Raw genomic sequence first — 27,289 nt, 5'->3', positions numbered from 1 at the left:
CGCGCCAACTCTGTCTCCTGCCGGAGAGCAAGGTTTCCAAAATACAAAGTCTTGTGGAATTGGCGATACATCAGCCTGTAATGACACTGAGGAAGGCAATGTCCCTGCTAAGGTCACTAACATCCTGTATTCCCGCTGTAAAATGGGCACAGTTTCGCCTGAGGCAATTACAGTGGGAGGTCCTGTCAACACAAAAACTGTTAGAAGGGCGTTTGGAGGGAAAAGTTCACCTTTCAGTAGGCGTTAGAGATTCCCTAATCTGGTGGTCAGTAAGGGATCACTTGAGCTCAGGGGTTCAGTGGCTAACTCCTATAGAAGACATGATCACAACGGACGCGAGTGGTACAGGATGGGGTGCACATCTAGGGACCCTTTCGATACAGGGATCCTGGTCCCATTCAGAAACACATCAGACATCCAATGTAAAAGAGTTGAGGGCTGTAGAAAGGGCATTAAGACATTTCCTTCCTATCCTTCAGGGTCGTCATACCAGAGTTATGTCCGACAATTACGCAGTAGTAGCCTATATCAACCATCAGGGGGGGACAAGGTCCCTTTCACTTATGGGGGCAACATCTGTTCTTCTTCAGTTAGCAGAATCTCACCTACTGTCCCTCACAGCTCTGCACATAAAGGGGGTCGAAAACACGAAAGCGGACTACTTAAGTCGCAAAAAGCTAAGACAGGGAGAATGGTCGCTGAGTCCCAGGGTATTCCAACAGATAGTGCAGGCCTGGGGCAAACCGGTAATAGACTTATTTGCCACTCTTCACAACAGGAAGGTGGAGAGGTTCTGCTCGTTAGACCCGAGGGGGAACCTGGTTGCAGTAGATGCCCTTCAAATACCGTGGAAATTCAGCCTCGCTTACGTGTTTCCACCGATAGCATTAATTCCGGTAGTAGTAGTAAGGAAGATCAGAATGGAGCAGGTGAGAGTGATTCTTATTGCTCCATTTTGGCCGAAAAGACCATGGTTTTCTCTCCTAACACAAATGTCGGTAACCGATCCATGGATTCTACCAGAGGTTCCGGACCTGCTTACTCAGGGACCAGTATGCCACTCTCAAGTGAAGGGCTTCCATCTGGCAGCCTGGAATTTGAGAGGGCATTACTAAGCCGACAGGGATTCTCGCCAGGGCTAGTCTCCACCCTGTTGAGAAGTAGGAAGCCGAATACATTGAGAATTTATGGTAGGACATGGAAGAGGTTTCTAGAGTTTTTAGGACAACCTTTGTCAGATGAGGCTCCTGTGGGTGCTATTTTAGAGTTTCTACAAGCAGGCTTACAACTAGGGTTGGCAACCAATACGCTTAAAGTTCAAGTGTCAGCGTTAGGAGCTTTATATCATTGTAATTTAGCCTCCAATAAGTGGGTAGCCCGTTTCATTAAATCACGTAGTAGGTCTAGACCTGTAGAAATTCAGAAAATTCCTCCCTGGGATTTGAATCTGGTTTTAGATGCTCTAACTAAAAGTCCTTTTGAGCCTTTGCAAGAGTTATCGGTAACATTTCTCACTCTAAAAACAGTGCTACTGGTAGCTTTAACGTCTGCACGTAGGGTGAGTGACTTGCAAGCCCTGTCCGTTTGTCCTCCATACACACAGATATATGACGACAGGGTGGTTCTAAGACCAGATCCGGCTTATCTACCTAAGGTAGTTCTTAAATTTCATAGGAGTCAGGAGATTGTATTACCCTCATTTTGTGTTAATCCTAGAAATCCAGGTGAGGAGAGGTTTGATACTCTTGATGTAAGGAGGTCTATGTTACAGTACATATCCTTAACCAGTCAGTGGAGGAAAGATCAGTCTCTATTTGTAGCTTTCCAGGGTAGCAGGAAAGGTCATGCGGTGTCCAAAGGTACTATTGCCAGATGGATTAGGGAGGCCATTAGCTTATCCTATGCTGCATGTGGCGTTCCAATCCCTGAAGGCATCAAGGCTCACTCCACCAGGGACGTGGCTACTTCCTGGGCTGAAAAAGCAGAGGTATCGATTGATCAGATATGTAAGGCCGCTACCTGGTCCTCACCATCTACCTTCTTTAAACACTACCAACTGAATTTATCTTTCTCTACTGACCTTACCTTTGGTAGAAGGGTGCTGCAAGCGGTGGTCCCTCCCTAAGGTGTTCCTTTCTCCAAAAATCTCTCAGGTGTGCTGTCATGGGAGACATGGGAGACGGGAAAACACCAAGGTTACTTACCGGTAGCCGTTTTTTCCGGAGCCCATGACAGCATCTGTATATTCCCTCCCTTCTTTTTCACCCTTTGGTGCGTACTTTTAATTGGGTCTTTTTTGTTATTATTATAATGTGGTGGTAGATTGCCATGTGAACTAACCAAGGGGGCCTCTCATGCTCTGAAAACCAACTGAAGCGAGGGAGAGGTATCGCCCTTTTATTTCAGTAGGTTTCCTGTCCTGACTGGGCAGATCCCCTCTCTCAGGTGTACTGTCATGGGCTCCGGAAAAACCGGCTACCGGTAAGTAACCTTGGTGTTTCTGATGCATTTGTTCACACAATTATAAATAAATCAATAAAAAATATAAAATTTGCCCACTGGTAACAGCCATACTTTTTTTGTGAAATTGCCAAACAAACATATAATGTAAGCATTAAAATGGTATAAACGTTTTATAAATGTAATGGAGATTAAAAAAAAATAATAGCCATTTTTTTAACGCTTTTTGCTGATCACTGTAAGGCTATGTGCACATGGTGCGGTTTTGACGCTGTGGATTCGCAGCAGTTTTCCATGAGTTTACAGTACCATGTAAACCTATGGGAAACCAAATCCACAGTGCACATGGTGCGGAAAATACCACGCGGAAACCCTGCAGTTTATTTTCTGCAGCATATCAATTCTTTGTGCAGCGGTTTATACCTGCTCCATAATAGGAATCCGCAGGTGAAATCTGCGGTAAATCCGCACAAAAAACACAGCGCTTTTTACCTGCAGATTTTTCAAAAACGGTGCGGAAAAATCCGCACACGAATCCGTGGGCACATAGCCTACATCTACTGCTCTTTGCATTGTGCAGGTTTTACGATTATAAGGTGACCAAATATGTTTATATTTACTGATCTGTGATGTTCATTGTTATTAAAAAAAAAAAAAAAAAAAAGATTGTTTGAATTGTGCATCTTTATTTTTTAGTTACTTTGTAGAAAATATACCTGTATTGCCAGTGTATAGAGATGACATGGTAAGTTCCTGGAACGAAGGCGAAACTACTGAGTTCTTTAAACAGAGAAAATGTAATTTCAGCAGTTCAGCCCATGGCTCACAGCTAAAGCTCCTGCCTGCAGGTTGTGGGTTTGAATCCATATTTCCAAATGAAGCATAGTAATTATTTAACCTAATTTTGGAGCATACAGGGGACATTTCCCCCAAGATCCTGAGTTGCAGAAGGGGAATCTACAGAGGGAGAAAACAGCATCTGATCAAAACCTATAGTGCAACTTCTCCTTGCTCCAATACAGACTCCTGCCCTGACCATACTCCTTTATCCTAACCCTGACCTTTGCCCTGTCCCTATCAGTAGCCATAAAATTAGGCCTCATTAGTGAAAGGTTTGAGAATCTTTTTTGATAGGTAACACTTCGTCTCATTCTGTGAAGTTTCGCCACGTCTTCTCTCAACAAAATAAAAGGCGTCAATGAAGCCCAATTATTCTGTGCACTAAAAATATACTATTTACAGCTATACCACCTCCCTGACTCCATAGCTGAGTGGTTAGCACTATTGCTTTTCAGCATTTGGGTCCTGGGTTCTTTTCTTCAGTTCAGTGTCCCTAATTAAAGAATTGTAATTTTTCGTTCTGTGAAGGCTCAGCAGAAGCTGTCACTGGTGAATGAAGACAATTAGATTTTTTTGCAGATTTAGATTAGATTTTTTACTCAGCAGTGGTCTTACCACTCAATAGCTCAGTGGTTAGCACTTCTGCTTTGGAGCTTTTGGATCCTGGGTTCAGTCCCACCAAGAGCAGTCATGATGCTCCTTTACTTCTTTCCTTATCAGCAGGATCAGAGAAACTGCAGAATGATCCATGTCCCAAACTTCTCGCCTGCTGAATTTATGCTCTCCTCACGAATTAGACTTTTTCCCAGAACTTCTGTGTTGGTGTTCGGCCTTTCTACTGCAAAAAGTCACAATTTTCATTTTGCACCAAATTCCTCATGCCACGTGTATATACAAAGTGATATGAAAAACTTGAGGACAGTTCAGCAATTTAAGACTGTGGAGACCTGGGTGTCGTAACCAGTGCCTTCCCCCTCCCGTCACTCCCGTAATGAAACACACACAGTCCTAGGTGGGTTGAACAGGTCGGTCACAGTTTATTAATTAAATAAGCAGAGAAAGGCAATTACATATTGTAACGAGCGGCGAGCTCCTGTCCGTGATCGACAGGGGAATTGGCCCAACGAGCGGTTACGACCTTTGCCCTCCTCCGCTTCTTCCGCTGTGACTTAATAAAGATTACTAAGGTTAGATATATCAACATACGTATATACATTTATTTATTTTTTTATAATATTGCAATAGAATTTACAAATTTACATTATCCCGCAGGTTAGTATCGCCATTAGCCCTTAAAAGGGAGGGAGGGTGGGACAAAAGCTTCCAGGTGTCCGCCGGGAGGAAAAGAGGAAGTTCCCGGCCAGACACCTGGATTTAACCCCCGTAGGAGTGGCCGTAGGACCCCTCCCCTCTAGTGACCACTGGCCGGCCGGGGGTCTCCTAATTAGTGCATCACTAAGGGGGGAGTGATGCCAGGGGGGAACTGGCATTGACATCATTTTAATGCTGCTCTGTGTGCTCCCCAGTCAGAGGCGCGCACCTTATTCAGTACCACGCCTGCCATTTTTTTTTCTTATTTATTTGTCCAGATGTATTTTTTTTAGCTGAAGTAATTGAACCAAAATTCTCAAAACTGCACACGCAGCATGAAAAATTCAGTGCAAATTTTTTTACATTTTTTTAAAAATGTTCTTTTGGGGGAGCTTCAAAGCTCCAAACCAGCATCCTAGGCCAAAGATATGGGAGAGGTTCAGGAACCTTATTGGATATGTCAAAGCCGTCCTCCATTCACATTGCACCAATCCTGACCAAAAAACTCAGTTGAGGCTGAGAACCGTATTATAACAACATTATAATGGGAAAAAAATACAAATAACCAGAAAATCTGCAACATAAAAACCTCAACAAATTCTCTTCATGTGAACGTGGACTGATATTTTCTGGATTATCAGTCAGTTATCTATCCGTCACCAGGAGCAGAAAGTGTCTGCAGAGAAAACCCTGCCTCTGTCACTTACGTTCCCCCATTACTCGATGCTCGTGTCCCAGGTGCAGGACTGCCGGTCTCCACAATGACGGACAGTGTCGGACTGGGGTGCCAAGGGCCCACCAGAATCCAACTCCAGAGCCCCACTTTTCAGTTACATAACAATGAACGGGATCGATTTTTAAATTAATAAGATGCTGCTTTTATCTGTACAAGGTGATTCAAGTGTATAGTGTCAAGAACTGCTCATATAAGAGGGTGGTGGCCCATTCTTGAACAGGAGCCCCCCGGAGGATTCTTCGGTTCTCTTGTAGGCCAGTCCAAGCCTGATGATGGATAATTCAGTATTGGCATCATCCATAACCAACAGTAAGTGAGAAAAGCATCTTGCTTAGGCCGGGATCACACATACGCGAGATACGGCGAGAGTCTCGCGGGTGAAATCCTTCCTCTGGCGCCGGCACTCCAGAGTGGAGCGTGCAGCAGCACAGCAATACATGGAGTTGCACGCTCCGCTACGGAGTGCCGGCGCCAGAGCTGGGTTTTCACCTGCGAGACTCGGCCGTATCTCGCGCATGTGTGATCCCGGCCTTACATGGATCTCACTGACACGTTTCTGACGCCTCCTGAATCCACAGTCCTAGCATAGTCTCTTACAAATGAGCAAGACACTAAAACCAACCGAACTGCAGCAGGGCTGATCAATTAGTCTGCACTGGTGCAGCCGCCTGCTCTAGTCCTCTTTGCTCAGACTATGTTCACACGGAGGTGTTTTTTTTTCAGGTGTTTTTAGAGCAGAACCTCTCGAAAAAGCTCCTCAGAAACTGCATCAAACAGTTGTGGAAAACCCTTCTAATTCATTTCTATATGACATCAATATGAGGAGATAATTGAGTTTTTTCTTCCTGGATATGTTTAAAGAAAAACTCTTGGCAGTTAAAAAAAAAAAGTAAGTGCAGGTCACCTAAAAAAAACCTCTCCCAACTGAGCAGTGTTCAATGAAAAGGTGGCAAAAATGTTGGGAACAGAAAAACTCCCCCAAAAGGCATAAGGCTGTGTGCACACTTAGGGTATCTTCACATGCAGCATTTTTAACTCTGTTTTTTTTTTTTACGCAAATTAAAATATGATTTTTACAGAACGAACAAGATAGCAGGAATTTCCAGCACATGCCTGTTTTTTTTTTTCCTGGCTGAATTTGTGCACTGCAGTGGTCAGTTCTTTCAGCCTTTTTGCAATGTTTTTTTCCACTCATAGAAATCAGTAATTAGAAAGTGAAAAAAACGCTGCATACATTTTTTTTTTTTACAGTGCTCCCCATACAACATAAGTAATAGATCTTTAGATCAGCAATACCAGTTGTGTACTTTTGAATTTTTTTATTCACTTAAAACCTGCATTTTTAGTGGCAACATTTTTTATATATATATTTTTTCTTTTCATTTTTTTATTGATTTTTTTTTTATTTTATTTAGTTACAATGTGGTACTTAAATACATCTGTACTAGAGTGCATGAGACCTGTCAGTGTTACACTATCAGAACTTGCTCTAGGCCACTGTAGCTGGCAGACCCAGTCTGCTCCCTCTGTTAAACATCTAGTTGCTATTGCTATTAGCAGCACCTAAGTGGTTGATAGATGTAGCAGGGAGTCAGGGGAAACACTCTCTCTGACACTACTGAGAAGATCGGAACCTAGACAGAAGCCTAAACTAGTCTCTGTCATCATGATTGGTCTGTCTGTACAGAGGGACCGATCACAATAATTGTCAAGCAGGACAAAAGCTGATTGGTCCTTGGCAGCAACCAGCATTTCTCTGCCATGTGAGACAATTTCAATTTCGTGCAGTGATAGTTTTAGCAAATCAGATACAAGCGCAAACCAGTCTCTGTCATCGTGATTGGTCTGCCTGTACACAGGGACCGATCACAATAATTTTCGGAAGTGACTAAAGCTGATTGATCCTTGGCCGGCAAGAAGCATTTATCTGCCACATGGGACTATTGTGATTTTGACAGTTTTAGGAAATCACGTTCACGCACAAAGGCGCTACATTTCCTGAAGTATTTATAAACATAATCATAAAGCACCAACGTGTATTGTGGCCGAGAGCACGCAACACTGGCTCTCCCAGAACACCCCAACGGTATCCAATCGGATAGACAACTGCAGATAGATAAAACCGAGAAAAAAATGTAGTAGAAATGTCCCAAACATATTTTAAAAGATCAAATACAAAATGTATTTATGTAGCAATACTAATGACAACTATACAAGTATACATGCTGTGTGCAATGTATAACAACAAGGAGATATAGCAGAGGAATCATGACGGTACGCCGGGTTAAGTACAGGTAGTAAAATTCATCCCTGGGTTGCAATCATTAAATGCACACATAAAGAGAAATATTGATGAATGATCAACCGGGCCATTCAATGTTATGAGTCACAGTATCTCTGTATACTATAGCCCAATGTCCACTACAATACTTTCAATAATGCACGCTTACCCATTCAAAGATCAGGGGAGCAGACCCCACCTTACCCGGCAGCCCCGAACGCGCATTTCACGGTACAGCTTTTTCAACAGGGGTTAATCCTTTGCCAGTCCCATGTGTTTATATATAAATGACACCGGTAGTGTAGCCGATAAGCGGCGCATGCGCATCAGCGACCTGCGCACGCCACCACCAAAGCCGTCATAGCGGAGCGCACATGTAGGCGGAACTCCGCCATGTGTGACGTCATGTGACATGTGCACTCCGCCTCTATTGATAGCCATTGAGGGAGACGAGCATCACGGGCAACAAACGTACATGCGCTCCACCAGCAACCATTTTATGGAAGACCAAGAGCGCAGCCACATTTAGAAGGACGATAATGCCATAATCGGCATATCAAATATCTAAACCCCCCAGTGAACTACAAAAAGCGGTAAAGAAACCATCATTATAATATATAACAGTGATAACAATACAATTAATTAAGTAGTATACCACCATTAATAAATAAGTTAAAGTGACAATAGTGCATAATTAAGGATATAAAGTGCATATACGACAAGGAAGATAATCTTCTTGTTTGTTTAAGGCAGTGTTCCCCAACTTCGGTCCTCAAGAGCCACCAACAGGTCATGTTTTCAGGATTTCCTTAGTATTGCACAGGTGACTGAATGCTTGCCTGTCCAGGTGATGCAACTATCACCTGTGCAATACTAAGGAAATCCTGAAAACATGACCTGTTGGTGGCTCTTGAGGACCGGAGTTGTGAAACACTGCTTTAAGGCATCCGTGAAGGAAAAAAGGAGTCCATCATAATTCATATGGCATCTAAACTCGTGGCAAGTGAAACAAATGTAGCTGAAAACTAGAAAACACCAAAAGACAATAAATATACAAAAGAAATTAAAAAGAATAGGGTGTAAACTCATCAAAGAGAGAGGAGAGACAAATATGTCATATATAAAATTTTAACTTTTTAGATCCAAAAAGGACCACACAAACAAGACGAAAAAAATGGAACTAAAATACAGGACAGGGTAAGTCACAAGAAGGAGACAAAACTCAACTTTTCATTGAGTCCCTTAGGGGCAAGGGTATCAAGGGTGACAATCCATTTATATTCACGCTGTGCCAATATTGCCACCTCAAATACCTCCATGAATCCTATCTATGCCCCTCACCTTTAAGCCCCCTGGGTCGGATCCATGGTGCATCCGGAAGTGCCTTGGCAAGGTTTTAAGACTGGATATGTCTGTCACTTCTTTAGCAGCCACAATGTCCCGTACATGTTTGCGTGTCCTAACCTTCAATTCTCTGGATTTGAGGCCCATATAAATCAGGGAGCAGGGACATGTGGCATAATATACCACAAATGTGGTGTTATATGAGATAAATTCCCGAATCTTGAATTCCCTGCTTCCGTCAGATGTCTTAAAGGTCCCACATCTGAATGTTAGGACACGCGACACATGAACCACAGGGGAAGCAGCCTTGTCTGGGGCTGCCTATGTTGAAAAGATTCTTTGTTTTAGCCACATAGTGACTTCTCACTAGATTATCCTTTAGATTTTTCCCCCTACGTTGTGTCACGAAGGGAGGACTTATTGTTACAATCCAAGAAACCTGGACCCGACAATGATTCTGGGGTTAGGTTCATCTCCACCTCTAATTGCCACTGGGGTCGGATCTGTGAGAGCTTGAATAGACATTGGCCTATTTTGTTGACTGATTGTGTCTTGGCACCACATTTGACAAAGTCCCCTCTGATGACACAACGTAGGGGAAAAAATCTAAAGGATTTTTTCCTTCACGGATGCCTTAAAGAAACGAAGATTATCTTCCTTGTCGTATATGCACTTTATATACTTAATTATGCACTTTCTCCTATGCCACATTGGGGGACACAGGACCATGGGTGTTATGCTGCTGCCAGTAGAAGGACACTAAGTAATACAGAAAGAATAGCTCCTCCCCTGCAGTATACACCCTCCTGCTGGCTCCAAGTGAACCAGTTCTTGCTTAGTGTCTGTAGGAGGCACTTGGGTCTGTTTCAGACCCCACCGTTTTTATTTTAATTTTTACTTTTTATTCTATTTTTTCCTTAACGGAGCGAATGGGGGCGACGGACCCTTTCTAGGTTCCGATCTCCCCCGAATCATCAACAGGCAAGTACGTGGAGCATCCCTCCCGTATCCTTTCCTGCAATGTTGGATGCCAGCCCTGAGCTCACCTTGAGGGCGACGGTTCCTTCGCGTTCCGATCTCCCCCCTCCATAGCAGGCAACCACATGGAGTAGCCCTCCATCTACCTCTCCTGGAGCCAGGTGCACAGCCGGACACATATTATGTATGGCGTCCGTGCAGCCCCCCTCTGCATCACCACTGATATAGTGGATGACGCATGGCGGCAGAAGCTCTCCACCCCCTCCCTGACTATGGCGACGGTGGATTGAGCACCGGCCCACCGCATCTACTGTGAGTACACTGCAGGGGCAAGGCGCTTGGGTCCTGGTCCCTGGGGTATGGGAGGTCCGCACCTTAAAGCCCGGGTCCGTGTGTGGTCTGCAGTGTGGCAATTCCTTCAGAGAGTGTGGCTTAAGAATGGCGCTAATAGCAGTCGTGGCTCCACAGGCCGCAACCGCAGGTTTAAAATTTAGCCCCCGGCTTTTCCCCTTCATACAGGCTGGAGTTTTGGCCACGCCCACCAGCAGTTACCGCCGCCCACTCTTTCTGGCGCTTCTCGTTCCCTGAGAGACACTCTCACTTCCTGATCTCAGCGGCCATCTTGGTACACCCACAGGGCTGATGCTGCAGTGCTGCTCCAGTCTTTTCAATCACAGCCTTCAGGACTAGCAATTCCTGTGCATAACTCCCGTTACATCACACTGCGGACCTCCCCTGGGGACTCAAGACACAGGACCATGGGTACGCTCCAGAAACATAGCTTTACCCTTCCCCTGTTAGTAAGCGCTCTCCTCAAGGCTATGCTATGCCTCAATCAAAGCCTCAAAAAGTCTGGGAAAACCCACACTATTTTTTTTTTTGCAGCATGTACCGCTCGTAAGGTGTCACTATCCCGCGGTCACAATACTGCATTATGCACAGCTTGTGAACCGGTGACTGCTCAGGAACCACCTGTTACTGATACAGAACCCAGTGAGCCTAGTCCCCCTGAGTGGGCTGCCTCCCTTACCCGGTCTATGGCATCCCTGGCAAAAGGGTTAGAATCGTTCCGAGACCCCTCCTCTAACCAGGGCACTATTTTGGATGACGCTTCTGATGATCAGAACCCCTTGTACTTCAGGGGTCGTACCTTGCCAAGGAGCTCTCACTCTTCCAGGAACAGGACTCATGCCATATCCTCAGACCATCACCGGGATTCGGGTTCTGAGAGCTCCATTTCTCGCTCCCCTTCCATTGGGGCTAGTAGAGAACCTGTTTCAGAGGACGATTCTGATACATCCCTAGATCAGGAATTTCATCACGATCAGGAGACTCTCGACTCTCATTGAGTCAGTGAATAAGGCTTTGAAGCTTGAGGAGGAACCTTTATCTAAAACGGATCATGCCGTGTCCCTTAAGATGACCAAGCGAGCTCACAGAGTGTTCGCCACTCTCCCGAATTTAAGGAAACCGTTGATTCTCGCAAGATCCATCCAGATAAACGTTTCACCGGGCAAACCCATGGAGTCAAAATATTCCTTTGCCCAGGATCCAAGAAAAGATTGGTCGCAGTCTCCCCCGATCGCGTCTGGCTACTAAATCTGCTTTATTCTCCTTGGAGAGCGCCTCTATTAAAAGACCCAAACGATCGTCAGATCGACAATATGGCGCGGTCAGCCTTTGAGGTCTCAGTAGGCACTCTTCCAATATTTTGCCGCTACGTGGGTGGCTAAGGCTATATGACTCACTGGGCTGAGGTCTTGTCTTCAGCTGTGCTGGATACCAATCTTTCCCCCAGGATAGCGGGCCTCGCTACTCAGATAGCCAGAGTTGGAGACGTCGTAGTAACCGCGTCCCTGGATGCCGCTAACTGCGCTTCTCAATCAGCAGCAAACGCCATCACCATCCAGAGGTCCTTATGGCTCAGGGACTGGCGTGCGGATTCTGCTTCCAAAAAGTCATTAACTTCTCTACCATGTCAGAGCGGTCGACTTTTTTGGCGAAAAGCTTGACCAATTGATTTCCGACGCCACTGGAGGGGAGAGTAAATTTCTTCCACAACCACTGGCTCGGTCCCGATTTTTTCGTTACAACTCCAGCTGGTCCTCTACTTCCACATCTCCCGGTTCCGGCCGGGCACAACGTGCAGACAGAGGTTTCCAGGCATCTGATACCCCTTTCCCTTGATGGAAGGGCAGGCCTAGGCAGTCGGGATCCAGAGGCTCCAGAACGGGCAGATCTTCCACGCAATGACTCCCTGTGGTATCCGAGGGACACCCTCAAAGTAGGTGGCTGCCTGCTTTCCTTCAGTGCTGTGTGGCTCTCGGTCGTTCACGACGAGTAGATCCGCGATTTAGTGTTCTCTGGATACAAGATAGACTTCTTATCTCATCCTCCCAGGGCAAAATCTTCAGAGTTCTTCCAAGCTATATGCTCTCTGAGTAAAGACGGACTTATTATTCCGGTCCGTCAAAGCGAACGGTTTCAAGGTTTTTTTTTAATATTTAAACCTCTTCATGGTTCCAAAGAATGACGCTACAGTACGGCCCATACTGGACCTAAAACTGCTGAACACGTTCGTCAGGATGCGCCGGTTCCAGATGGAATCGCTTCGTTCTGTCATCACCTCCATGGGAAAAGGCGAGTTCCTGGCGTCTATAGACATCCAGGACACGTACTTCTACATTTCTATTTTACCTTCCCACTAAAAGTTTTCTTTGCTTCGCAGTTCAGGAACAACAGCTCTGCCCTTCGGCCTCGCCATCGCCCCCAGGGTACTCACAAAGGTCATGGCGGTTGCAGTGGCCATACTCCACTCCCCAGGAGTGGTGGTGCTACCTTATCTTGATGATATCCTCATCAAAGGCCCCTCTTTCCGCACCTGCAAGGAGGCCGTGAACATCACAATAGATACTCTTTCTCGTCTGGGTTGGAAGATAAACTGAAACTGGACTCGTCCCAGGGGTTGGTGCTTCTTTCCCCGGAAAAGATCTCAGCCTTACAGCGGGAAGCTCGGAAGCTCTCCCAATCGCATACTCACTCTCTGCGTTTTCAGAATGGAACTCCTCGGCAGGATGGTAGCTGCCTTGGAGGAGGTTCCATTTGCCCAAATACACCTCTGTCCCTTACAGCATGCCCTCCTGGACGTTTGGGACAGGAACCCGCTCTTCCTCGCCCGTAGGTTCTTCTTTCCCCAGCGAGTCAGACAGTTTCTCAGGTGGCGGACATTAAAGTCCTCCCTGAATCAAGGGAAGTCTTTTCTTCCAGTACATTGGCTAGTTGTGACAACAGATGCCAGTCTTCTAGGCTGGGTAGCGGTGTTCTTACATCACACTGCTCAGGGCCGTCGGTCACTTCAGGAATCACACCTTCTGACTAACATCTTTGAAATTCGGGCAATCAGGTTAGCTCTTCTCCAATTCTATCCCTTCCTGGCGGGTCATCCCATCAGGATGCAGTCAGACAATGCCACGGAAGTGACATACATCAGTCGACAAGGGGGAACCTACAGCAAAAGAGCCATGAACGACATTCTCTGTTGGGCCGAGGAAAACCGCTCAATGATTTCTGCGGTTCACATCCTGGGAGTGGACAATTGGGAGGCAGATTTCCTCAGTCGTCAAGGCCTCGACTCCGGGAGTGGTCTCTTCATCCGGAGTTTTTCCACCAGATCTGCTGTCGTTGGAGCTCCCCCGACAAGGATCTGATGGCCTCACGGCTAAATTCCAAGGTTCCCGACTTCATAGCTCGGTCCCACGATCCAGCAGCAATCGGGGCAGATGCACTTGTACTTCTGTGGCGTCATTTTCGGCTCCTGTACATATTTCCCCCGCTCCCTTACTGCCGAAAGTCATCAGGAAGATCAGAGCGAAGGGAGTACCGGTAATCCTGCTTGCGCCAGATTGGTGCGCCGAGCGTGGTACGCGGAACTAGTTCAACTAGTCACCGATGTTCCCTGGCAATTACAGAATCGCGCAGACCTCCTTTCACAGGGCCCCATTTACCACCAGGACTCCGAGGCCCTGTGTTTGACGGCATGGCCGTTGAGTCCTGGGTTCCAACCCAGGCAGGTTTCTCTCCGGAAGTCATCTCTACCATGATCAGCACCAGAAAGCCTACGTCTATGCGCATTTATCATCGCACTTACAAAATCTTCTTTTCCTGGTGCAACGACCTGGGTCGTTCTCCTCTTGCATTCTCCATTCCTTCCACCCTCAAATTTTTACAAACGGGTTTGGACTTAGGTCTCGCCCTTAGTTCTCTCAAGGGGCAGTTTTCAGCCCTATCCGTTCTGTTCCAACGCAGGATTGCTAACAGATTACAAGTGAAGACGTTCATTCAGGGAGTCTCCCATAGGATTGCTGCCCTATAAGATGCCGTCGCAATCATGGGACCTTAATCTGGTCCTCTGAGTCTTGCAAGAAGCTCTTTTCGAACCTCTACAGGAGGTTTCCCTGTCTTTTCTTTCAAGGTTCCTGGTTGCGCTCACATCCATTAGACGGGTCTCAGAGCTGGCGGCTCTGTCTTGTCAAGTTTCCGTTCCTGAATTTTCATCTGGATAAGGTGGTTTTGAGAACATCCCCGTCCTTTTTGCCAAAGGTTGTCTCATCCTTTCATCTCAATCAGGAGATTGTCTTACCGTCTCTCTGTCCGGCACCAGTACATAGCATCGAGAAGGCCCTCCACACACTGGATTTAGTGAGAGCTCTCAAGAGATACGTCTCGCGTACGGCGTCCTTCTGCAGGTCGGATGCCCTGTTTGTGCTCCAGGAAGGGCCAAGGAAGGGGTTTCTCGCTCCCAAGGCGACATTAGCAAAACGGATCATTCAGCTATTTAGGAGTCCTACCGAGTCAGAGGTAATTCTGTCCCAGCAGGGATTAAGCTCATTCTACTCGGTCAGTGGGTGCGCCTTGGGACAAGTTTGCAGAGCTGTGACCTGGTCCAGTCTGCATACATTTACATACAAAACATTGCCATATTCATTCTCAAGCCTCGGCAGATGTGACCGTCGGCAAACGAATTTTGCAAGCGGCTGTGCCGCACCTGTAACCTGTTGGTACAAGGAGCAATTACAGTTGATTGTTCCCCACCCAGGGACTGCTTTAGGACGTCCCACGGTCCTGTGTCCCCCAGTGAGGCGTAGGAGAAATAGGGACTTTTGTGTACTCACCGTAAAATCCTTTTCACCGAGCCAATCATTGGGGGACTCATCACCCACCCTGTTAGCCTAAAGGCTTTGGTTTTCTGTGTTGCATTGGTTTTTACATAGTTCATCCTGGCTAAATGTTAAGCTCCTACTGCTTTGTTACCGAACTGGTTCACTTGCAGCCAGCAGGAGGGTATATAGTGCAGGGGGGGAGCTATTCTTTCTGTTTTACATAGTGTCCTCCTAGTGGCAGCAGCATAACACCCATTGTCCTGTGTCCCCCAATGATTGGCTCGGAGAAAAGGATTTTACGGTGAGTACACAAAAATCCCTATATTGTCACTTTAACTTATTTATTAATGGTGGTATACTACTTAATTGTATTGTTATCACTGTTATATATTATAATGATGGTTTCTTTACAGCTTTTTGTAGTTCACTGGGGGGTTTAGATATTTGATATGCCAATTATGGCATTATCGTCCTTCTAAATATGGCTGCGCTCTTGGTCATCCATTAAATGGTTGCCGGTGGAGCGCATGCGCATTTGTCGCCCCTGATGCTCGTCTCCCTCAATGGCTATCAATAGAGGCGGAGTGCGCATGTCACATGACGTCACATGGCGGAGTTCCACCTACATGTGCGCTCTGCTATGACGGCTTTGGTGGTGGCGTGCGCGGGTCGCTGATGTGCATGCGCCGCTTATCGGCTACACTTCCGCTGTCATTTATATATATACACATGGGACTGGCAAAGGATTAACCCCTGTTGAAAAAGCTGTACCGCGCGTCCGGGGCTGCCGGGTGAGGTGGGGTCTGCTCCCCTGATCTTTGAATGGGTAAGCGATACAGAGATACTGTGACTCATAACATTGAATGGCCCGATTGATCATTCATCTATATTTCTCTTTATGTGTGCATTTAATGTTTGCAACCCAGGGATGAATTTTACTACCTGTACTTAACCCGGCGTACCGTCATGTTTCCTCTGCTATATCTCCTTGTTGTTATACATTGCACACATTTCTACTCCGTTTTTTCTTGGTTTTATTTCCTGAAGTATGTGTAGGTGATTTTGAGCTAAGGAGTTCAATATAACTCTCAAGGCAAAGAATTGCAACAAATATTTCAATGGGTTTTCCACTTTTTCCTAACAAGTGCGGAACTTCTGGAGATCTGTGGCCAGTGTAAGAAGAGAAGCCATGTATGCCTATGGGGCTGTGGAGTTTGGCTTAGGAGATTTGCAGCTGATCTTTGCATCTTAGGCCTATTTCGGAACGTGAAACACAGAGGTGTGAATCAAGCCTTAATGCTACAAAATTATGTCCTGACACATGTAGTGAAAAAAGAGAAAAGACAAGGCGCCCCCAATGTGTCACACTGTTTAAAAAACACAAATACAGTCCTTTGTAGGGAATGTGCTCACCTATTGGTGTTGTGAACCTGGGTCACAACTCCCAAGAAGGCATAATCGTAGCAGCAGGTCTCCACAAGAATCCAAAGGGATGCTGGAGGTAATAGTCTTAGGCGAACTGAAGACCGCGCACACGAGGTAGATTTAAGGTGGTTTATTGAAGCCTACGCGTTTCAAGAGCTATCTTGCTCTCTTCTTCAGGGCATATAGTACAAAACACAAATATGGGGTATATTTATACAAAAAGGAAGGGGAGGGGCCCCAAGGCCCTGGTACTATGATACATAAACACCTGATAAAACACATATTTAATAACATATAAAAACATTATTCTTTATTATCTATAACCTAGGAAACATTAATTGATATAAATAAAAAATAAATTTAAAATATAAAATTTAAAAATGTAAATAGGCCCTGAAAAAAATAAGTGACCTACTGGGTGTTCGAACCGGGGAACTCTGTATAGAATTATATTGTTTAAGCTATTCTAGTCCTTGCGCCACAGAATACTGGTAAGTTCCTTATCAATTTCTCTTGTGGAGATGAAAAAATCTAAAATGTTCTTATGGGCAAAAAAGCAAAATATTGCAAAAAGAACAATATATGCCGTTATAAATTACTTAAAAAATTACATGGAGTTATATTTATTATAAATTATCTATAGTTATAAAAATATTAAAATTGTTACAACATGAGTGGTACTAGAACCATCCCATGGGACACAAAGAAAAATTGTTATTTGGAGTGAGGCTTAATGATAGGAACCACAGTTCAATTAGAGAATTTATTCAGTCACAATAGGTCTGATATTACATTTAGCCCTTCAGGCTCCAGAGAATTCAAGGTATATATCCAAAAAACCTCTTTCTTTCTTTCAATGTTCTTTTTATTGAAAAGCATGTTTATACAAACAAAACAATGAATACACATTAATATAAGGCCATTTTAGCAGATAGAGTAAAATTCCAGAATAACACCGGTTTCTCATTCTTTAAGCGCCACTGTCCGGTAAATATATAAACACATACCTACGTAGTAACATATGAAAATAATAAAATAAACTGCATTCTTGGCACACAATCGATAAACAGTTCTGGTTTAAAGAGAAATCCACCTGTATATTAGAAGGGAGAAGAGAGGAAGAAGCAAAGGAGTGAAAAATAGGGTCAAAAGAGTAGGTATGGGAGAGGAGGAAGGGGGAAAAACTACGGCACCTGTGATATCAATGAGTAGGTTTATGATGTTGTTTCTGTTATTTCAGAAATAAAGGATTGTTGCGTTCTGTAAAGAGTCCAAGGTTTCCAGACGCAGTTAAAGTTCAAAAAACCTCTTTCTTATTAAGTGACTGTGTGCGATTAGGGACATGTGCAGGAACGTGATCAATGGGGTGAACATGAAATAGTGAAGGATTGCTGTTATGTGAGATGCTGAAGTGTTTGGAAAGACCATGTTTGAGATAACCTATTTTAATGTTGTGTCGATGAGAATTCATACGGAGGTGAAGTGGTTGTGTTGTCCTGCCAACATATATCTTGTTGCATGGACAAGTAATAATATAAATAACATAGGAGGTGGTGCAGGTGAAATGGTGACTGATTGGAAAGGGTGAGGAAAAGAGGAGTGTTTAAATGCTGTACTGGTATGTGCTATGATACCACAGCACAAACATTTCTTGTGAGAGCATTTGAATATACCTGGTTTTAGTAAAGAAGGTGATTTTATTAAAATATCAGGGAGTCTGCTAGGTGCCAGTTTATTTTTCAAGCTGGGTGCTCTCCTAAAAATAATTTTAGGATGTTGTGGCACCAGCTTGCCTAGTATCTTATCCTCTCTTACTATGTGCCACAACTCATTGATGGATTTTTTAATGAATTTGTGGTCTGTGCTGAATGTGGTTACAAAACTGCAGGTGTATTCTTCTGGGCTGGCTGCAGGGTCAGCTTTTTCTTTTTTTAGTAACAAATCTTGATTGAAATTTTTATAAACGTGCTCAAGTGCTCTATTCACCAAATCTCTGGGGTATTTTTGTGCTAAAAACTTATTTTTTAAAATCTCAGATTGGTCCTTAAAATCACTATCAGAAGAACAATTTTTCCTAATATGCATAAACTGGCTTTTTGGAATGTTACAGAGCCATTTGTCAAGATGGTTGTTATTGTAATGGACATAGCTGTTACTATCTACTTTTAAAAAAAAGTTTTTTGTATGAATCTTTCCATCCACAATGAAAAATGTCACATCTAGATAGTCAATGGCAGTTTTGTTAAAAACAGAAGTAAACTCAAGACCCCAGGGGTTGTTATTGAGCTCTGACATTAAATATTCTGGAGGTTTAAAAGTTGTGTCCCAAATAAAAACAAGATCATCAATATAACGTCCATAAAAAACAATGCAATCAATAAAAGCACTATTATAGATAAAAGAATTCTCAAAATGACCCATAAATAAATTAGCATATGTAGGCGCTACCCGAGATCCCATCGCTGCACCACGTGTCTGGTGGTACAGTTCACCCAAAAAAGTAAAATAATTATTTTTTAAAATGAACTCCATTCCTGACATTAAAAACTGTTTTTGTTTATCCCATAATCTTGGATCTGTATCCATAAATGATTTCATACTTGCAAGTCCAATTTCATGTTTGATATTTGTATATAGGGAGCACACATCAACTGTAACAAATATATAACTATCTTTCCATTTTATATTTCTAATGAGTTTAATTGCATGTGCAGAATCCTTAATGTAGCTCCTCAATTGGGTAACATGTAACTGCATGATGCTATCTATATAACTGGATAGATTTGAAGTTAGGGAACCAATACCCGAGATAATGGGGCGACCAGGGGGATTTTTAAGACTCTTGTGAATTTTGGGAATATGATACATAAATGGTACACTTGGATTTATTATAGTAAGATACTTGTACTTATTCTCATTTAAGACCCCACTGTCAAAGGCATCCTTAACCCCTTCCCGACATTTGACGTACTATCCCGTCGAGGTGGGGTGGGCCCCCATGACCGCCGACGGGATAGTACGTCATACGCGATCGGCCGCGCTCACGGGGGGAGCGCGGCCGATCGCGGCCGGGTGTCGGCTGCATATCGCAGCTGACATCCGGCACTATGTGCCAGGAGCGGTCACGGACCGCCCCCGGCACATTAACCCCCGGCACACCGCGATCAAACATGATCGCGGTGTACCGGCGGTACAGGGAAGCATCGCGCAGGGAGGGGGCTCCCTGCGGGCTTCCCTGAGACGATCGGTACAAGGTGATGTACTCACCTCGTACCGAACGTCTTCTCCCTGCAGGCCCCGGATCCAAAATGGCCGAGGGGCTGCATCCAGGTCCTGCAGGGAGCACTTCCGGGTCGGAGCAGGCTGCAGATGAAAGCTGCAGCCTGCTCCGATGAAAGTATGATCGCGGATCTGATAGAGTGCTGTGCACACTATCAGATCTGCGATCTGTGATGTCCCCCCCTGGGACAAAGTAAAAAAGTAAAAAAAAAAATTTCCACATGTGTAAAAAAAAATAAAATAAATTCCTAAATAAATAATAATAAAAAAAAAAATATTATTCCCATAAATACATTTCTTTATCTAAAAAAAACAAACAAAAACAATAAAAGTACACATATTTAGTATCGCCGCGTCCGTAACGACCCCACCTATAAAACTGGCCCACTAGTTAACCCCTTCAGTAAACACCGTAAGAAAAAAAAAAAAAAAACGAGGCAAAAAACAACGCTTTATTACCATACCGCCGAACAAAAAGTGGAATAACACGCAATCAAAAAGACGGATATAAATAACCATGTTACCGCTGAAAACGTCATCTTGTCCCGCAAAAAACGAGCCGCCATACAGCATCATCAGCAAAAAAATAAAAAAGTTATAGTCCTCAGAATAACGCGATGCCAAAATAATTATTTTTTCTATAAAATAGTTTTTATCGTATAAAAGCGTCAAAACATAAAAAAATGATATAAATGAGGTATCGCTGTAATCGTACTGACCCGAAGAATAAAACTGCTTTATCAATTTTACCAAGCGCAGAACGGTATAAACGCCTCTCCCAAAAGAAATTCATGAATAGCTGGTTTTTGGTTATTCTGCCTCACAAAAATCGGAATAAAAAGTGATAAAAAATGGTCACGTGTCCGAAAATGTTACCAATAAAAACGTCAACTCGTCCCGCAAAAAAAAACAAACCTCACATGACTCTGTGGACCAAAATGTGGAAAAATTACAGGTCTCAAAATGTGGAGACGCAAAAACTTTTTTGCTATAAAAAGCGTCTTTTAGTCTGGTTTCACACTTGCGTTTTTATCTGCATGCGTTTTTTTAAAAAAAAACACATGTGTGAAAAAATGCATGTAAACGCGGTAAAACGCATGCGTTTTTATAGAAAAACACAAGAAAACAAGAAAAAAACAAAAAACCCTAACCCTACCCCTAACCCTACCCCTAACCTGAAATACGTGGCACTGAAATACGTGGCACTGAAATATACGTTTATATACGTATATACGTATATAAGTGCCACGATATTTCAGTGGCCACGTATTTAAGTGCCACGTATTTAAGTGCCACGTATTTAAGTGCCACGTATTTAAGTGCCACGTATTTAAGTGCCACGTATTTCAGTGCCACGTATTTCAGTGCCACGTATTTACGTGCCACGTATTTACGTGCCACGTATTTACGTGCCACGTATTTTTCAGTGCCTGAAATACGTGGCACTGAAATACGTGGCACTGAAATATCGTGGCACTGAAATATCGTGGCACTGAAGTATTTACGTGCCACGTATTTTTCAGTGCCTGAAATACGTGGCACTGAAATACGTGGCACTGAAATATCGTGGCACTGAAATACGTGGCACTGAAATACGTGGCACTTAAATACGTGGCACTTAAATACGTGGCTCTTAAATACGTGGCACTTATATACGTGGCACTTATATACGTGGCACTTATATACGTGGCACTTATGACTGTCAGAAAATGTTCAGTAAACGGTTAGGGGTGAGGTTAGGGGTAGGGTTTCAGGTAGAATTGGGGAGTTTCCACTGTTCAGGCACATCAGGGGCTCTCCAAACGCGACATGGCGTCCAATCTCAATTCCAGCCAATTCTGCGTTGAAAAAGTAAAACAGTGCTCCTTCCCTTCCGAGCTCTCCCGTGCGTCCAAAAAGGGGTTTACCCCAACATATGGGGTATCAGCGTACTAGGGACAAATTGAACAACAACTTCTGGGGTCCAAGTTCTCTTGTTATCCTTGGGAAAATAAAAATTTGGGGGGCTAAAAATCATTTTTGTGGGAAAAAAATATGTTTTATTTTCACGGCTCTGCGTTGTAAACTGTAGTGAAACACCTGGGGGTTCAAAGTTCTCACAACACATCTAGATAAGTTCCTTGGGAGGTCTAGTTTCCAATATGGGGTCACTTGTGGGGGGTTTGTACTATTTGGGTACATCAGGGGCTCTGCAAATGCAACGTGACGCCTGCAGACCAATCCATTTAAGTCTGCATTCCAAATGGCGCTCCTTCCCTTCCGAGCTCTGTCATGCGCCCAAACAGTGGTTCCCCCCCCACATAGGGGGTATCAGCGTACTCAGGACAAATTGGACAACAACGTTTAGGGTCCAATTTATCCTGATACCCTTGTGAAAATACAAAACTGGGGGCTAAAAAATCATTTTTGTGAAAAAAAAAAATAATTTTTATTTTCACGGCTCTGCGTTATAAACTGTAGTGAAACACTTGGGGGTTCAAAGCTCTCAAAACACATCTAGATAAGTTCCTTAGGGGGTCTACTTTCCAAAATGGTGTCACTTGTGGGGGGGTTTAATGTTTAGGCACATCAGGGGCTCTCCAAACGCAACATGGCATCCCATCTTAATTCCAGTCAATTTTGTATTGAAAAGTAAAATAGCGCTTCTTCCCTTCTGAGCTCTGCTATGCGCCCAAACAATGGTTTACACCCACATATGGGGTATCGTCGTACTCAGGACAAATTGCACAACAACTTTTGTGGTCTAATTTCTTCTCTTACCCTTGGGGAAATAAAAAAATGGGGGTTAAAAGATCATTTTTGTGAAAAAATATGATTTTTTATTTTTACGGCTCTGCATTATAAACTTCTGTGAAGCACTTGTTGGGTCAAAGTGCTCAACACACATCTAGATAAGTTCCTTAAGGGGTCTACTTTCCAAAATGGTGTCACTCGTGGGGGGTTTCAATGTTTAGGCACATTAGGGGCTCTCCAAACGCAACATGACGTCCCATCTCAATTCCAGTCAATTTTGCATTGAAAAGTCAAATGGCGCTCCTTCCCTTCCGAGCTCTGCCCTGCGCCCAAACAATGGTTTACACCCACATATGGGGTATCAGCGTACTCAGGACAAATTGCACAACAATTTTTGGGGTCCAATTTCTTCTCTCACCCTTGGGAAAATTAAAAAATTGGGGGTGAAAAGATCATTTTTGTGAAAAAATATGATTTTTTATTTTTACGGCTCTGCATTATAAACTTCTGTAAAGCACTTGTTGGGTCAAAGTGCTCACCACACATCTAGATAAGTTCCTTAGGGGGTCTACTTTCCAAAATGGTGTCACTTGTTAGGGGTTTCAATGTTTAGGCACATCAGGGGCTCTCCAAATGCAACATGGCGTCCCATCTCAATTCCAGTCAATTTTGCATTGAAAAGTCAAATGGCGCTCCTTTGCTTCCAAGCTCTGCCATGCGCCCAAACTGTGGTTTACCCCCACATATGGGGTATCAGCGTACTCAGGACAAATTGTACAACAACTTTTGGGGTCTATTTTCTCCTGTTACCCTTGGTAAAATAAAACAAATTGGAGCTGAAATAAATTTTGTGTGAAAAAAAGTTAAATGTTCATTTTTATTTAAACATTCCAAAAATTCCTGTGAAACACCTGAAGGGTTAATAAACTTCTTGAAAGTGGTTTTGAGTACCTTGAGGGGTGCAGTTTTTAGAATGGTGTCACACTTGGGTATTTTCTATCATATAGACCCGTCAAAATGACTTCAAATGAGATGTGGTCCCTAAAAAAAAATGGTGTTGTAAAAATGAGAAATTGCTGGTCAACTTTTAACCCTTATAACTCCGTCACAAAAAAAAATTTTGGTTCCAAAATTGTGCTGATGTAAAGTAGACATGTGGGAAATGTTATTTATTAAGTATTTTGTGTGACATATGTCTGTGATTTAAGGGCATAAAAATTCAAAGTTGGAAAATTGCGAAATTTTCAAAATTTTCGCCAAATATTCGTTTTTTTCACAAATAAACGCAAGTTATATCGAAGAAATTTTACCACTAACATGAAGTACAATATGTCACGAGAAAACAATGTCAGAATCGCCAAGATCCGTTGAAGCGTTCCAGAGTTATAACCTCATAAAGGGACAGTGGTCAGAATTGTAAAAATTGGCCCGGTCATTAATGTGCAAACCACCCTTGGGGGTGAAGGGGTTAATCATGGAATTGTAAACTTTTTGCATTTCAGAAACAGGTTCATTGATTATTTTGGAATAGAGCTCATGGTCAGACAAAATGTTATAGGCTTCTTTGATATAGTCACCTCGGTCCTGCACCACTATACCACCACCCTTATCTGCGGTTTTGATGACTATCTCCATGTTATTTTTAAGTTTTGAAAGAGAAGCTTTCTCACCTGGTGTTAAATTCCCACTTTTTTGCGGTTTTGCCTTGGAATTTTTTTCAATATTATTAAATTTTTTTAGTAATAGATTGGAGAATGTTTCCAAATGAGGACCCTTGCTGTCTATCGGGTAAAATTTGCTTTTTCTTTTAACATCCAAATGTAACCCTGTGGTTTCAGGTGTATTAGAAAGTCCTTCATAGTCACTAGTATTATGGACATGTTTTTTAATTTCATAATGTCTCTTTAGAGTGAGTTTTCTCACAAAGCTGTGCACATCAAGAAATACTTCAAGATTCTTACTACCTGAATTAGGGCAGTATGAGAGACCTCTAGATAAAAGAGTTAAATCGTTTGTGGTCAGTGCCGAAGAGGAGAGGTTAAAGACATTGTTAGGTGTTATTGAGGATCGTTTTTGCCTTGCCTAAATTCTCTAATTGAAGTGTGGTTCCTATCATTAAGCCTCACTCCAAATAACAATTTTTCTTTGTGTCCCATGGGATGGTTCTAGTACCACTCATGTTGTAACAATTTTAATATTTTTATAACTATAGATAATTTATAATAAATATAACTCCATGTAATTTTTTAAGTAATTTATAACGGCATATATTGTTCTTTTTGCAATATTTTGCTTTTTTGCCCATAAGAACATTTTAGATTTTTTCATCTCCACAAGAGAAATGGATAAGGAACTTACCTGTATTCTGTGGCGCAAGGACTAGAATAGCTTAAACAATATAATTCTATACAGAGTTCCCCGGTTCGAACACCCAGTAGGTCACTTATTTTTTTCAGGGCCTATTTACATTTTTAAATTTTCTATTTTAAATTTATTTTTTATTTATATCAATTAATGTTTCCTAGGTTATAGATAATAAAGAATAATGTTTGTATATGTTATTAAATATGTGTTTTATCAGGTGTTTATGTATCATAGTACCAGGGCCTTGGGGCCCCTCCCCTTCCTTTTTGTATAAATATACCCCATATTTGTGTTTTGTACTATATGCCCTGAAGAAGAGAGCAAGATAGCTCTTGAAACGCGTAGGCTTCAATAAACCACCTTAAATCTACCTCGTGTGCGCGGTCTTCAGTTCGCCTAAGACTGACACATGTAGTGGACACCCCCTTTAATATCCTATCAAACCATAAACCATGCAGAACATTAGGCACAAAGATTACACTGCTATACAATGTTTGTCCAGTAGGTTACAGTAAAGAAATATATCTTGGTACCGTGTTAGCCAGTAGATAGAAAAAAAAATTATTTTTTTTTCCATACTATGTTGTGCATAAATATATGATTCTTCAGAATTTGTTTTAGTCTTTGCCTGATGAAGAGACGTATGTAGTCTTGAAAGCTTGCAATTTGTTACCATCTTTTCAGTTAGCCATTAAAAGGTATCAACCACTGAGGACTCTCAATTCTAAATATTTTTCTGTCCAGTAGGTGTCAGCCTGCTCCAACACAAAACTAATATTATACAGCACAGCTTCAGTATGGATAATTCAGAAATTAACCTCATATGATCTAGAATCAGGTGCTGACAACTGAGGAGAAGTATCCACGTATCAGTCATAACAGAACACAGGAAAGTGAAGGATTTAAAAAAAAAAAAAAAAACAATTTCCTTCTGGAAATGCTTTCCCTTTAAATAACTTTAAATGCACATCAATGACTGGGCGTGGCCAATAATCCAGAATTTCAAAGAGAAGCATATCAGGAGTATAGAACATATCCATGGAGAAAAAAGTGATGGTAAGACATGGAAGAGGGCGGTGTTTCCAGAGCCCCCCCCCATGACAGGTTTGCCTTAAATTAACCCTGTGAGATCAAACATTGTGACAGATGGACTCTGGTCTCAACCTCCTAAAGAGCAGGTGATTTTTGCTTTAGGGTAAGTTCACACAGGACTTTTTTGCTGCGTATTTTTGCTGCGTTTTTTATGCCAATTTTCAGCTGCTTATAATAGATGCATTTTTTGTGCGGTTTTGGTGCATTTTTTTGTCTATTTGTGCATGATAATAAAGTTGAGTGACCCCAGTGGAGCTTAGCATCGCCTTCTTCCCAGCGGGAGAACAATTTACGGCAAATTACATGCCATGCATCGGCCTTTTTTTGACGATCACTGTAGTTTGGGCAAGCTACATCCCAAATTACAGGCATTGCTTCCACCTTGGAAAAATAAATGAAAAAGTAATTACCAAATGCAAGACGAAATGAAGCCAACATTCATGACAAGGAAGATACAGACATACACATGCAGAACACATGAACATGTACATAACAGCACATGAGCATCGCAATCGGATAGATAGATATATCACAAATTTAAAAAAATATTACCTCCATGATTAGTTGGGAAACATTAATGCTCATCCTCCTATACCAAGACATGGCTAACACCTCACTACCAGAAACTCCCTCACAATAGATCACAATCAGGACACCTCACAATGGCTCTTCACACCTCACAATGGCTCCTCACACCTCACAATGGCTCCTCACACCTCACAATGGCTCTTCACACCTCACAATGGCTCACAATGGCTCTTCACACCTCACAATGGCTCTTCACACCTCACTAACCACACCCCTAAGGCTGGTTTCACACTTGCGTTTTTGTCTGCAGCGTTTTTTGCACAAAAAACGCATGCGTTTTTTTCCCTATATTTAACATTGAAAACGCATGCGTTTTTTGCACATGCGTTTGGTCGCGTTTCAAACGCATGCGTTTTTTGTCTGCATGCGTTCATTTTCAAAAATGCTACCTGCAGTATTTTCTTGCGCGTTTTTTTGCCGCGAAAAAATGCATGCGTTTTTTCGCGGCAAAAAAATGCATTGCTGTCTATGTAAACGCATGCGTTTTTAAGCACATGCGTTTGTTTGCGCTAAAAACGCATGCGTTTTTATAGAAAAAAACCAGAAAACACACTGAAAAGCCACCCACCACCATCAAGGTGATAAAGGGATCCAAACCCTAACCCTAACTCTACCCCTAACCTCACCCCTAACCGTTTAATGAACATTTTCTGACAGTCATATTGCCACGTATTTAAGTGCCACGTATCACGTATTTCA

The 27,289-nt window shown here is 43.0% G+C and overlaps 1 long non-coding RNA gene across 2 annotated transcripts; it reads right to left on the bottom strand.

Moving 5' to 3' along the window:
- Window positions 1–1,466: 1,466 nt before the first annotated feature.
- LOC143810232 (uncharacterized) lies at window positions 1,467–26,809 on the bottom strand. 2 transcript variants are annotated; one of them, XR_013222780.1, is made up of 4 exons: window positions 26,739–26,809; window positions 26,555–26,658; window positions 2,086–2,158; window positions 1,467–1,973 (listed from the first exon to the last, which is right to left on the bottom strand). It is a non-coding gene; the product is annotated as an uncharacterized LOC143810232 (long non-coding RNA). The 2 variants fall into 2 exon arrangements; XR_013222729.1 differs by lacking the exon at window positions 26,739–26,809 and having other exon boundaries at window positions 26,555–26,689.
- Between the last annotated feature and the right edge of the window lie 480 nt (window positions 26,810–27,289).

The sequence above is a fragment of the Ranitomeya variabilis genome, chromosome 1 (genome assembly GCF_051348905.1).
Source record: "Ranitomeya variabilis isolate aRanVar5 chromosome 1, aRanVar5.hap1, whole genome shotgun sequence".
Classification (NCBI taxonomy): domain Eukaryota; kingdom Metazoa; phylum Chordata; class Amphibia; order Anura; family Dendrobatidae; genus Ranitomeya; species Ranitomeya variabilis.
This window is presented reverse-complemented; position numbering and strand designations above follow the sequence as displayed.